Consider the following 13,387-nt stretch of genomic DNA (forward strand, 5'->3'; position numbering starts at 1 on the left):
AGAAAAAAGGTCCCGTAAGGGATTATCCCCTTCATTTACTAGATGTGCTGTAGAAAAATATAATACCAGTATAATTTTTAATGCGCTGTATACATGTATATATGTATTTTAACCTAGTTTTTTGTTTGTTTTTTCATTCAGTAGTAACTTGACATTCACTGAATGGTTATTTAAAGAACACTAACATAATCCTTGTACATATTTTTCTTCTTATAAAACAATATGAGCTTAATCTTGACATTATTTATTGAGATATTAACAGATGAAGAGGCAAAAAATGAGTACACCCATTAATGCCATGTTAAACTGAAAGATACTTTCTCGTTAATAACTCGCTTCCAAAGCTGTGATAAGTCTTGAAGTTTTAACTGGAGCTTTGTCTTGCAATTATTTACCTACATTTCATATATTATAAAAATCTTGACATTATTATGTATAAGGGGGATACTCCCTTAAGTACTCCATACGCCTCACTTTTTGCAGACGTGTATACTACAGAAAATTATACGCTGTCAAGTTTTGATGTCACGTTGTTTACTTTTTTTAACCACACTAAAAAGTTCTTAAACATGCATGCGTGTACGAATGTACTTGTGTACAGGCAGGGTTTTTCTTTTTTTTCATTTTTTCATAGATAAGTATAGGATGTGTTCCAAGCAGTGTACCGACGAGCGACTAAAAAAATCTGGTTATTAAGCTAATTCATTTGTGTACTATACAGCAATATTATACCCGGAGTTTTTAATTCTCCTAAAGTATGTATATGTTTTTTGCAAATTCATAATACAGCCTGTTGGCAACTTTTTATTAGGAATATTCCGAATGAAGGATTGCTTGTGTTTCTGGTTACGCTCGTCAGTACACCATTTGAAAAACGCTCATATATACGCGCCTGATTAGTGTAGCTTCCCATATAATCTTTTTTAACCATGCAGTTACATGAGTCTGAGTAAGTATGCGCCTGATCTAAAACGAAAAAATTTCACGAAAGCTTTGCACAGAAAGAATCCAAGTATCTAAGTGTATATGTGCCTGTGAGCTGTACATATTGCTAATAATCGGTAGAGTCAAAAAGTGATTGAAATGCGTGTAAGTGCTGGAGCAATAAGGTACGTTGATCACGGCTATATGATGAATTTTAACGGATATTCTAATACCAAGAGGAAGGTATAATAATGAGAAAAAAAAGTGTGTCTTATTGATAACGGCATGCAAGCTCTGAATTAAAGTACGTGTAAAAATGTATGTGTGTATGTGTAAGTGCGTTATCTTTCTTCTCCTTCTCGAAACAGTCGTCATCGTCGTCATCGTCGCCACGATGAGCGCAAGCCACAGTACCTATAGCCTCCATTGAAGCAACAAATGGGTGGATAGATGGGCATCATGTATGGGCACCCTTATCTCTTGACCCTGTCCAGGTCATTGTTGTTTTCTGCTGTTTCTCCTTTAATTGCATACGTGCAACCTACAATAAAAACTGCAACGTGCTTCATATTTCAATCAAGGCTGTAAAATCACTTGGTATCTACCTCTTGGAATTCTCACTGACAGCCACATTTGCACTTTACATGTACACAAATGATTTTTTTCATGCATACCCCCCCTCCCCCCACACACACTCACACGTACATAATTTATGTAAACACACTTACAAATTTTATTCTTATAAAAAAACAGTAGCACCGCTCACATATGCACATAATTCGATTGATCTTTTCAAAATGTTGCTAATTTGTATCCTTTATTTCTATCGACACTTGACAACAGTATCGTCTCTCTGTATCTTTCTCTTTCTTGTTTGTTACTTTTAAATTGAGAAATAATTATTTTTTACTGTAGTAGGCAACAGGGAAGTGTGTTGGGTGGGGAGAGGGAAGCGTAAGGAAAGTAAGGATCCAGAACATGTAGTTTATAATAGAGTTTATTTGACATATCACCTGTCTGTCGAAAACCACGACTTGCTGAACGCCATATTGTTGAATAGAAGGCTGTATATAACAAAACACGTCGACGTCGACTAACATATATCTACATACCTGCACATACTTGTAACAGACGCATGTAACCGATGTTAGCGTGCGCGTGTGTATGCGCATTAGATATACACGTACGCTGATATGTATATTTAACGCGTGGTGCGCAGGCACTCCGTACCTACTATCAAGTCTCGTCCGTCCGCCCGCACGCGAATGGCAACATCTATAGTATTAGTGGAGGGACAGTAGCTTAGAATGTCGTATAGACAATGGAGTATACCGACAAGCTTAAGCGGCTCTATGTAGGCCTCGACTGTCACTCTTTGTATCTACAACTGAACTGACTTGGAACAACGAGACCGAGAGAGAAAAAGAGAGAGAGAGCTTCGGCTCGATCGTATTTGCTGCGGCTTCCCCTCCACTTTTTCGTAATATCTCTCTTAGTCGTGCTTTCATATCACCCACTACAGTACATACATCCACCTCCATAGTTCATACTCATATACATCTCTCTCTCTCTCTCGCGCACGCGTTTAATCACTTATTAACACTTCCCCTTCCCCAATCCTATACTCACTACTCTCTTTATTTTATGAACTATTACCACCAACACCAGACCCAGCAAGCACGATAGTTTCGCTCTTTTTAATGAACAACAAACTACGAGTACTGTATGATCACATTTTGTGTCTGTATATTATGCTTGCAAGTAGTTATTAGAAATAAGGAGTGTAAGAGTGTACTCGGAAAGTACGGTAGGGTAGGTATACCAATAGAACGATACGGAAGCGCGCTCACCAATACTTCTCACTGATAACAGATTGTCGCCTCATCGTCATCACCGTGTCGTCACTCTTCGCTTTTTTTCTTCTCTTCATTTCCGCGTCTATTTTTTTCCAGCGCACAGCATACCTCTATCATATGTAGCACTCTTGCTCGTAGCTTCAAGCCAATTTCCACTGTTTCCACACTTAAGGTGGTTCTTTCATGACTCCCGAATGAAAGGTGTGACTATCGAGTTGATGATATGTATTAATACTGATTAAATTTCAAACGAGTATTTGTAAATATTGTTTATTAAGTCAAATTAGGTTCTAATTCAAAACTTTAGATTATGACATCTAAGATACAATAGTTCGTGTGAAATTTGTACTTAACCTTAAAATACCAGCAGTCGATGCTTGCCTATGCTTTCAAAATAGCACACGAAAATTTATACCTTTGTTTATTTTAATATCTTTTAATTAAGTCAGTGAACATATATATTTTGAGATGGCAGTATGTTTAGTATTGCGTAAGCTTTAGTATGTCAGTTTTTCACTTAATAAAGTAAATAAATAGCTAAGTTACAATTTTCAGTAAAAAAATGCTTAGTTGCCATAAGAGCACATGTTTAGAATTTACTTTTTATTTATCATTTTCTTGCGTTTACATTCGTCAGCCTACTCTAAAATTTTGCCAGGTAGTGTATTGTACCTTAATTCATAATTTCTGTATACGTTGGTAATCAACTTTTTTTTAATCCCGCATTTGCACGAATGAAGATCTTCAGAATATCTAGAAACGCAAGTTGTCGATCGTCTAGAATGTGCCTATTGGGATTCCAAAAGGTCACGTGACTCTCACGATGTATCTATATAGTCACTTGGGGAAAAAATAACACAGGCCTTATGGGTACAATTATATTTTTAATTTTTTTACACGTTGAACGATTGTAATAGGATGAAAGCCAAAAAGAGATGGCAATACCTTAACAATTTTTTCCTAACTTATTTAGATTTTTGCAGCTTAAAACTTGTCTTTGAAAGTTCGAAAACGCACATTTTCAATCTAATTATGCGTAAATTTTAATATTCAATAATACTATGTTACAATACTTGTTGAACTGTACACTAACGTTTATTTGTATACCAATGCAGCTCGTCAATGCTATACCATGTTACTACCTTAAGCAGACATAATTAAACTTAAAAAAATGAGAATTGTACACATCGACACTCATTACCACAATTGTGAGGCTCTTTTACAGTCAAGCTTGAATCAGATGGCGCCAGGGCACGTCGCCGCTGTCATGGCCGTCTCACTCACACAACATTACTTTTCAGTATTGTATGTATATAGGAAATTAAAGTGTAGTGGTAAAGCGCAATATTTGAAATTTTGAAATGAATAAGGAAGACAAGAAAGAATAATGTGGGAGCTTAAAAGTTTCAGAATTGAAAAAGCTTTTAAAAGGGAAAGGAGCAAGAGTCAGTGGAAGAAAAGCAGAACTCGTGGACAGGTAAGTGTACATTTCAGGTTATATTTACAAGGCTATTTATGTATTTGTTTACTAATGATTGGTCTCTCAATTGCTTCGAGCCACTTTTTTTTCATCATACTATCAGAAGGAAATTTAAATTTCATTTTCTTATCGCAGGATATTACACTGCACTTCATTTTTCCTACTATCTTTAAACGTAAATGCAAACAAAAATTGTCTGCAAACAACAGCAATCATTAACAAAGGTTATGTCTTCTGCTTTGCTCATCACACAGATAGGCTCACGGACACAATACACAACTATAAATTTGACGGTGTGTAAGTGCGACGGCCATGACAGCCGCGACGTGCCCTGGCGCCATCTGATTCAAGCTTAACTGTCAAAGAGCCTCATAGTAGGTTGATCTTTTCAACCTAATAAAAAAAAAAAAAACAAAGCAACTTGATACTTGTATCATGTATAGGCGTAGGTTAATCTGGACCATGCTACGCGGAGGGACTTATGAGAAGGAGAACGACGTATACAGAGGTGTATACTCTTGGTAAATGGTATCAAGCATGTATACATGCAAATCGTGGAGAGAAAATCTAATTTAATATGTAAAAGTTCAATGTTAGTAAGAAGAGAATGCAGTGACGATTGACAATTTTCTGATACTTCCGTATTTTTAAAAGTGTGCACTTTTATGTTGATTTTCACGCAAAAGTATGTATTAAATTGAACTACTTAAACCTCGAGTTAAACTGTTTATTTTTCACAGATCAAGTAGCCAACCTTCAATGATACATTGCGTTATTTAATCAGCACTTTTTATTAATTTAATGAATAAATAATTGCGCTCTAACACAAGCATTCTCATTCAATGTATGAATAAATGTATCTCTTGACAGTGAACTTAGGGTCGTGCAATGTGCTCCCTTGTTTACACTTTTGTTTATGAAATTAATGTAACTTGCCAATCTCCAGTGATCTGATTTAATTTGATTACTGCAATTACTGTTAACTTGAGTATAAATCGACATCCAAGAGGTATATCTACGTTGATCTGATACGCTCGCATGTCAGTATTTTTCATGAGATTCGAAATGAACTACACTTTCATTCTTAGTTACCTACAAAATTCGTACTAAACCAATTAATTTATTGATAACTTAAGCAAAATGCACAAGAAAATCTGAAATTACCATGGAATAAGCCGATGCTATAAAAATATAACTACGAAACGCACTTAAGATATTTTTCATCAACTGTGGTAAAAGTTATTCATTAAATAAACGAATACAACTCTTGTAATGATTAAATGAATTTAAATAAAAACTTATCTAGAAAACGTTAAGAGATCATGGGTAAGTTGAGAAATCTATGATTTAACATATGTTAGTGTAACATTGCCTTTGTATCTAATAGTCTCAGGCTCGAGACAATTTTATTGTAACATTTTTATTCTTCAGTAATTATTTGTTCAAATACATCTGAATACGACAGGACTATAGGTTGATTTACAAAAGGATTTCTTATTTTTCAATTACATTTTCTTAAGCTTCTTGCGTGCAAAATAAATACGCTAATACACTATCATTCTAAGGTCATCATTATTTTTTAAAATTTTTAGTCTCTTACAAGCAAACTCAACACAAGTACTGAAGGACAGGGAATTGGTTGAAGCGAGGAATTAGTCGTCTAGTATATTTCAAGGAGAAAAAAATTTCTTATTCGTATCTTTAGACGTAATTTTTTTTTGTCAAACAAATACTTATCCAAATATACATATTGCAATAAATTTTGCATCAGCTCAAACTAACACTTAGTTAAACAAAGAATCGTACGTGCTTAAGATGTTAAAAATAAGCTTCAATGCTTCTTAGAAAATATAAGTTCAAAACAAGAAATAAGCTATCTCGTATTAGTCAAAAGAAAAGAAAAATATATTTTTATCGCCTCGACATTCGTATATTCTCAATATCAGTGCTTGTTTAATCAAAGTAAACAATTTTTTGTTTGTAACCTTAAAAATACTTCATGTAAATCAAATAAATATTAATTCAGATAAGCTCCAATATATATTTTTTTAGTTTAAATAAACTCTTAGTTACATAATAAATTGTGCGTATTCAAGATATAAAAAATTGGCTGATAAACTTTCTTAAAAAATATTTATTGAAAACAAGAAATAAGTTGTCTCATATTTGTTATAGAGAAAAAATGTTTATTTCGATTCAATAAATATAATCGTACTCTCAGAATCAGTGCTTGTTTGATCAGAGTAAATGATTTTTGTTTGTAATCATAAAAATAGTTTTTTTGATCAAACTCATATTTGCTGTTATAAATCGAATTACATATTTCATTAGTTTCAATAAACGCATAGTTAACTAAAAACTGTGCGTATTCAAGACATCAAAAATCAGCCCATATGATTGATTAAAAAACATTTATATTTGATTTAGGAAAAAAGTTGTGTTTTACTTAAATATGCATATAGCCTCAACATTAGTGCTTATTTGATCAAAGTAAATTATTTGTTTGTTTGTATTCTTTAAACTAATTTTCTTAATTGAATAAATTTTTATTCAAATAAATAGGATAACATGTCTCATAAGTTTGAATTCATACTTAGCTTAATTATGAATTCTGCGTGTTCAGAAAATCCAAGATCTGATGAAATGCTTTTGAAAAATATTTATTTAATGTAATAAATTAGCTGTCTCATATTTGCAACAGTGAAAAAAATGTTTATTTTAATTCACTAAATATCCATGTCGGTGTTTATTTGATCACAGTACATAGTTTTTTTGTATGTATTCTTAAAACTAATTCCTCTCAATCGAACAAATATTTATCCAGATAAATCAAATTACATATTCTATTAGTTTAAATCAACTTTATGTTAAGTAATAAATTGTGCGTATTCAGATTATTAAAAACTAGATGAATCACATCTTAGAAAATATTAATGTGATATAAGAAATAAATTGACTGATATTTTTTCTCGGGAAAGAAATTTTTATTTTGATTCTCTAAATATGCTTGCGCTCTCAATATGAGTGCTTATTCGATCGAAGTAAAGAGTTTTTTGTTTTTCTTAAAAATATTTATTCAGACGGATTCCAATACATATTTCATTAGCTTTAATAAACCCTTAGTTGAAGTATAAATTGTGTATGATCAGGATATCGAAAATCAGATGTTAATCAGTACTTTTTGAAAGGAAAACAAATTTTTTTTTTGATCAACTAAGTATGCATGTACTCTCTATGTTAGTGCTTATTTAATAGAACTAATAAATTTTTTTTTTATATGATTAACAATAGTTTTTTTTAAATCAAGTAAATGTTTATGTGAATTCATTTAAGAACGTTCATGATACACAGCGTTTTGGGTAGAATCATCCTGAAATTTCAACAGAATATTCGTAATAATCGAGGTAATAATGATAGAAAGTCACCTGTTAAATTTGAGACCGTTTTACAACATCGTTTTTTACATATTGAATGTTGAAAAAACTTCAGTTTAACACGTAACCTTATGGAGTAGTCACATACAAATAGAATTTATTAGAAAACGGTATGTAGAATTTTTCCAATTTTTTTTTGCATGACGCAATACCATAAAACTGGTAGTAGTATTATGATTCCAACGTGTACTCATTTCAGGGATTTTAAGTATCTTATGTCTCTCATCTTTACCTCCTATGTTCTTTTTTTTTCGTAAATACCATGAATTTCCTCAAGTATGCGAATCTGTCGTGCGGCCCCTTCCAAAATTCCCCTCAGATGACTCGGTCATCCATCCTACTGGGTACTATTTACAGGGCGCAGCGATTGTTTCAAGCACACCCCAGCTATTGTCAAGTTTAATGGAAAGATATTTTTTCAATAAACCGTCTTAACTTGCTGTACTAACTTTTTTATGACAAACAGTGACTTTACCCGATGAGCTGGCCAGGTGTTAGCTATCCTTGGCACACTGAGAAAAGGGGTGTTAGAAAAAGTGTTGCAACTATAATAAAAATTACTATATTTTATAGGAAAGCTGAGACATACTCGCCATATTAAAAAAATTGCTATGCTACATAAAAAACCAGATTATATTAGAATTTGCTATTCAACATAGTAATTTTTGCTTTTTTCAGAAATAAGAAAAATTTATATATATATATATATATATATATATATATATATATATATATATATATATATATATATATATATATATATATATATATATATATATATATTTATTATATATATACACCCAGGGACTGTACTTGATACTATCAGAAAATTGAAATATATGTATATATTTTACACTTAATATATATATATATATATATATATATATATATATATGTATATAAATTATATGTTCATAAATATTTTTTACAGAGTACAAATTGATATTGATATAATAAACAATTTTATTATTTTAAAAAATATCTGCAACGACTGGGATTTGAACCTTCATCCTTCGGCTTTCAAATCAAGCTCCGCAACCACTAGACCACGGGACATTATGTCCACGCGCGTATAGATAAAGTAGGTACATGTGGGAACGTGTACAGTTTATCATACACACAATAAAGTTAAAAAATCAAAGGGTTTCCTGTAGACCACGGTGTTAACAACGGATAGTTAGTCGACTCAAAATTAATTGTCAGCTCGTATCAATTTTTTAACCATATAAATCAAAAATTTTGATTTTCTTAATATTTACGTTCGTATAACCTCAAATTTGAGCCACTCAATAGGTGTGTACACCTATAGACATCATACAACATTACTTTCGAACATAGTAATTTTTACTATACTAAATAGCAATTTTAGTAGAATGAAAAATTTTACTATGTCACATAACAAATTCTACTTCTGAATGTGGGACATTGTAAAACGTTAAAAACAAAATTTACTATGATTTATAGCAAAAATTATACCATCACAATTTTTACTATGTTAGACATAGTAATTTTTATCATACTGTGGAATAATTTTTGTAGAGCTACTACATAATAAAAATTGTTTAAAACATAATAAAAATTGTTCTAAACGTAATAATTTGCGTCATCAGGTAAGTATGCCGAAGCTTTCCTGAAAAATATAGTAATTTTTAGTATACTTATAATACTTCTTTTAACACCACTTTTCTCAGTGCAAAGAAAGCCCCTGGGGGTTCAGACATCACCAGAAAAAATCCACTATTCATTTTAAAATTCGTGTAAGTGGTGTTTCGGTATCCTGGATACTCATCCTATCGGAAAAGACCGAGAAAAAATCTCGATAATTTTTGACGGGACTCGAACTCACGACCCCTCGAGTATCTCTGGCTAGGAGGCTAGCACGCTAACCACTAAGCCATCGGAGCTCTACCATAAAACTGGTATTATAATTAATTTTCAGAGAGAATAAACTATTTTTGCAATCCTATCTTAAAAAACGATGGATGACGTGATGAAGCCTACTTATTCGTCCGAGACTATTCAAGCGCGGGTGGATTTGAAAATGAGATTTTGAGAAATCACTTAAAAGTCATTTAAATTTGTAAGTTAATAAAGATTACAATATTGCGTGTTACAACATATAAAATTTGACCACTCTCATTGATTTCTCCAACAATTTTTAGAGGCTCACTTTTACAATTGCGAAATTTGCATATTTCGTAGATTGTTGAATACAGTTTTGTTTACTTAAAAATATATGTATTTTTAAAAATTAACGACACAGTCGCTATATTGAGTGCATAAACACAAATGTGAACATTACAAAATTTAAGAGAAATAAAAATTGCAAGTCAGTTACTTTGTCAACAATGTTACAGCGCTGTTCACAGACTTTTAATAAACCTACCTGTTACGCACACCTTCACAATAATTAATTAATCTTGATAAAAAATAAATTAGTTACACTTAAGAGCACTGATTGAGTTAAGCCTAGCAAAAAGCTTTCTTTCACTGCTTGCAAACTCACCAACAGATTGCGCAACCACTAGGTTGTCAATCCCAATAGCAACGTTTTGTTTGTCAGAAATTTCTCTTTTCAGCTCTTAAAGACGGCTAAGGTGAAATAGGGTATAGTGGGACACTTTTTTAAGCAAAAAATATTTATCTCTTATTTTTGAAGTTCCACGAATGCTAATTCACCTAAATTTTTTTTAAATTGAAGATATAGTTCTTTACTTAAGGAAACAACATTTATTGACTGTGCTTATTATTATCTGTTTAATTATATAATTTTTCAAATAAGTCGTGAAATCTACAGTAGTGGGACTTAGTCTTTGAGGATAACGGCAGTAGTAGGACACTCTATGTGGTATTAGTGGGATTGTATATGACAATGTTATTTGCATATGTAAGAAGAAAATTTTCTTACCATGGACCCCAAGTGCAACTGCCGCTTTGCGCCCTCGGGTCACACTTTGCGCCCTTGTAATCACTTTGGGCCCACGGGCAGAAAATTTTTTTGCGCCCTCCGGGCCAAAAGTACTTTTCTGCCCTAAGGCCCAAAAACTCAAAGTGATTTACTGGGCGCAAAGTGTGCCCACGGGCACAAAATTGCACTTTGCACCCTCGGTAAGAAGAACATTATACGCGACTCGGGCACCAACCTACAACAAGCGTGCCCTTTGGGCGCTCTTGTTTGTACTTTGTGCCCTAGTGACGTAATGTACCATTTTTATTTATAAGAGGTGAATTATCACTTTTGAGAGTATATAATCCATCCAGTTCATTAAAAATAATAGATTAATAGGGATTTCTCTTTTATTTATATTGTTTTTTTCAACGATATCACGAAATCCCTACTTACTATGTACATTAATAAAAAAGGAAAAAATATCATCTCATACAACATAAACTAAATAATATAATTATTAATTATGCAAACTATTATTTTGCACTGCAATAAATGAACTTAACACGCACTTAATGCTTCTCCATTGTCTTCTAGTTTAGATAAACATTTTTTTATTTCGTATACTATTAAGTCGTTACTTGCATTCCGGTTTTCTTATTTAAAAATTTTTTTTTTATTTTTTATTTTCAAGTTAATTTTTTTTTGTTCCTAAGAAACAGTTTTTTTACTCTTTTGAAACTTTTGTTTAAATTTTTTTCGTTCTCTTTAGCGTTTTTATTTCTTCTTTTTCTTGTTTATTAGCTAAGATCTACTGATTTTTGAATGTTTTTTCTCTTTTTTTTTTTCTAAGGAATGTATCAAATTATTAAAAACTGCCACGGGTCAGTTTTCTTTAGTGGCTCCCTTCTTGATCTTAAAATGAGAATTGGTTACAGAAAATATATTTTTTAATGGAGGATTATTTGATTCTTCTGTGGAGATTAGAAGAAAGTTATAAAGGCTGAAATACCAAATGAAAATATGATAAACTAATACCTGTATTTTCCTGTTGACAATTTTCAGAGGTATTGATTTTTTTCAGTTTTTTTTTCAATATTATGATGTATGATGTATTCAATATGATGAATTCAATATATTCAATTATGATGAAAATTAATTATTTAAAATATATATCATTTTCTGCAAAGTTGATTTTTTTACGTTGGGTAGGATATAGATTTAATATAGATTGCATTGAGGTTAGGTTTCAGATTATGTCTATTTATCAGGTAACAATGCTCTCATTTACTTAACTTAATCCTACAAATATATTTGAGTTTAATTTTACTATTAAAGATTAGACCAATGACACTTGCACGATTACTATAGTAAAAAGCATGAAATCACAGTCGTTAAAAATAGAATTTGGTCTTGTCAAGTACTTGTCCCACTACTACTTAGTTTTTAAAAAAAGGATGCAGTAGTGGGACCGCAATGATAAGCCTCGTCCCACTTCTACATGGTGTTTGCAGAAAATAAGGGTGTACCAGGAAAGGCTATATTTTATGACGAAGTAATTATTTTTAAGATCTTATTAGTAAATCTTGTTCCTGAGTGTCATATTATTACGTACAAATAGTTTGTACGTACGAAAAAAATTTTATTTTTGGTATATCATCTTGATAGTCAACTTTAGTGTCACATCTAAAATGGGCGAAATGCCTCATTTAAGACGTATGCATCAAATGAGTGCTTGGACAGCTTGATAAAAGTTTTTTTTCATTCTCCCTAGAACGTTTAACACAATCAGTTTTGGGAGTCCTATCCAGCTAAAAGATAAAGGAATATTAGGAAAAATTTTCAAGGATTTTTTGACAAATGAATTTACCAGTTATAATTTTCTCTTCCTGTCCCACTATACCCTGCAATGGCTGCGTTGTCCCACTATACCCCATTTTATCTTACCATTCTTTAAAATTTTTGCTTTTAAGGTGGCTTGGGCGGTTTTTATCGGCTTGATCGAAACCTTTAAATTCTGGTATTATGTACTTAAATAATGTATGTCAAATTCATTTGCAGTCAGAAAATACTTGGCTCAACGACTTAATTTTTTTGCACATTGCTACTAAAAATTGACCAATTAAACACCTACTCTTATGAACAGTAGTCACAAAATCGACTATATCTTCGGAGATCTTTGATTAACCTTAAAAATTTAAAACAGATCTTGTACATTTTTTTTACAAAGAATCTATTAAACTCTTAAAAATATAAGGTCAACAACTTAACTTAAGAGAAAATCAGAAGAAAAGTATGAAATGTTAATCTGGCTTGCCTCGCAACATCTCCCAATTTTAAAAATTATAATTTCACGGTACTTTTTTGGCAATTTCTTGATCTTGTACTTTGGTTTAAACCAATTACTATATTTATTAAAAAATGTGCTATCAAAAAGCATTGATTTTTTAGGGACCCTTATGACACTCTACCCTAGGTACGGTATCAACCGCCCAAGCTACTGTACATAAACTACTCGTTTCATATAAAAGCTTGTATTCATTTATTGATTGATATTATGTAAACTACAGAAATTCTACTTATACAAAAAATATATCCATCACTTAAGTTAAATAATAAGGAAATCTAAAAAATACTACTAAGGTCACCAAAGCTATAAACGCGCTTGACAATACAGCATAGTTTCAATTCTCATCAAACAAGGAAAGAATATTTATTAAATAAGTAAAAACTACTTTAATTATATCGAATTTGAATAAAATTATACTGTCAAAAATAATAAGATATCATGGATAATCTTACACAC

General features: G+C 31.7%; 1 protein-coding gene across 1 annotated transcript in view; it reads right to left on the reverse strand.

The window, feature by feature from the left end:
- The window catches only part of LOC106645753 (uncharacterized), a 424,845-nt gene extending 422,561 nt beyond the window's left edge, over positions 1–2,284 (reverse strand). Inside the window, exon 1 of the mRNA XM_089597564.1 lies at positions 1,938–2,284. The gene's annotated coding sequence lies outside the window, so the exon portion shown is untranslated. The remainder of the gene's footprint in view (positions 1–1,937) is intronic.
- Between the last annotated feature and the right edge of the window lie 11,103 nt (positions 2,285–13,387).

This window comes from Copidosoma floridanum, unplaced genomic scaffold (assembly GCF_036245765.1).
Source record: "Copidosoma floridanum isolate Cflo_tuat_1 unplaced genomic scaffold, Cflo_Japanese_pri ptg000033l, whole genome shotgun sequence".
Taxonomy (NCBI): Eukaryota; Metazoa; Arthropoda; class Insecta; order Hymenoptera; family Encyrtidae; genus Copidosoma; species Copidosoma floridanum.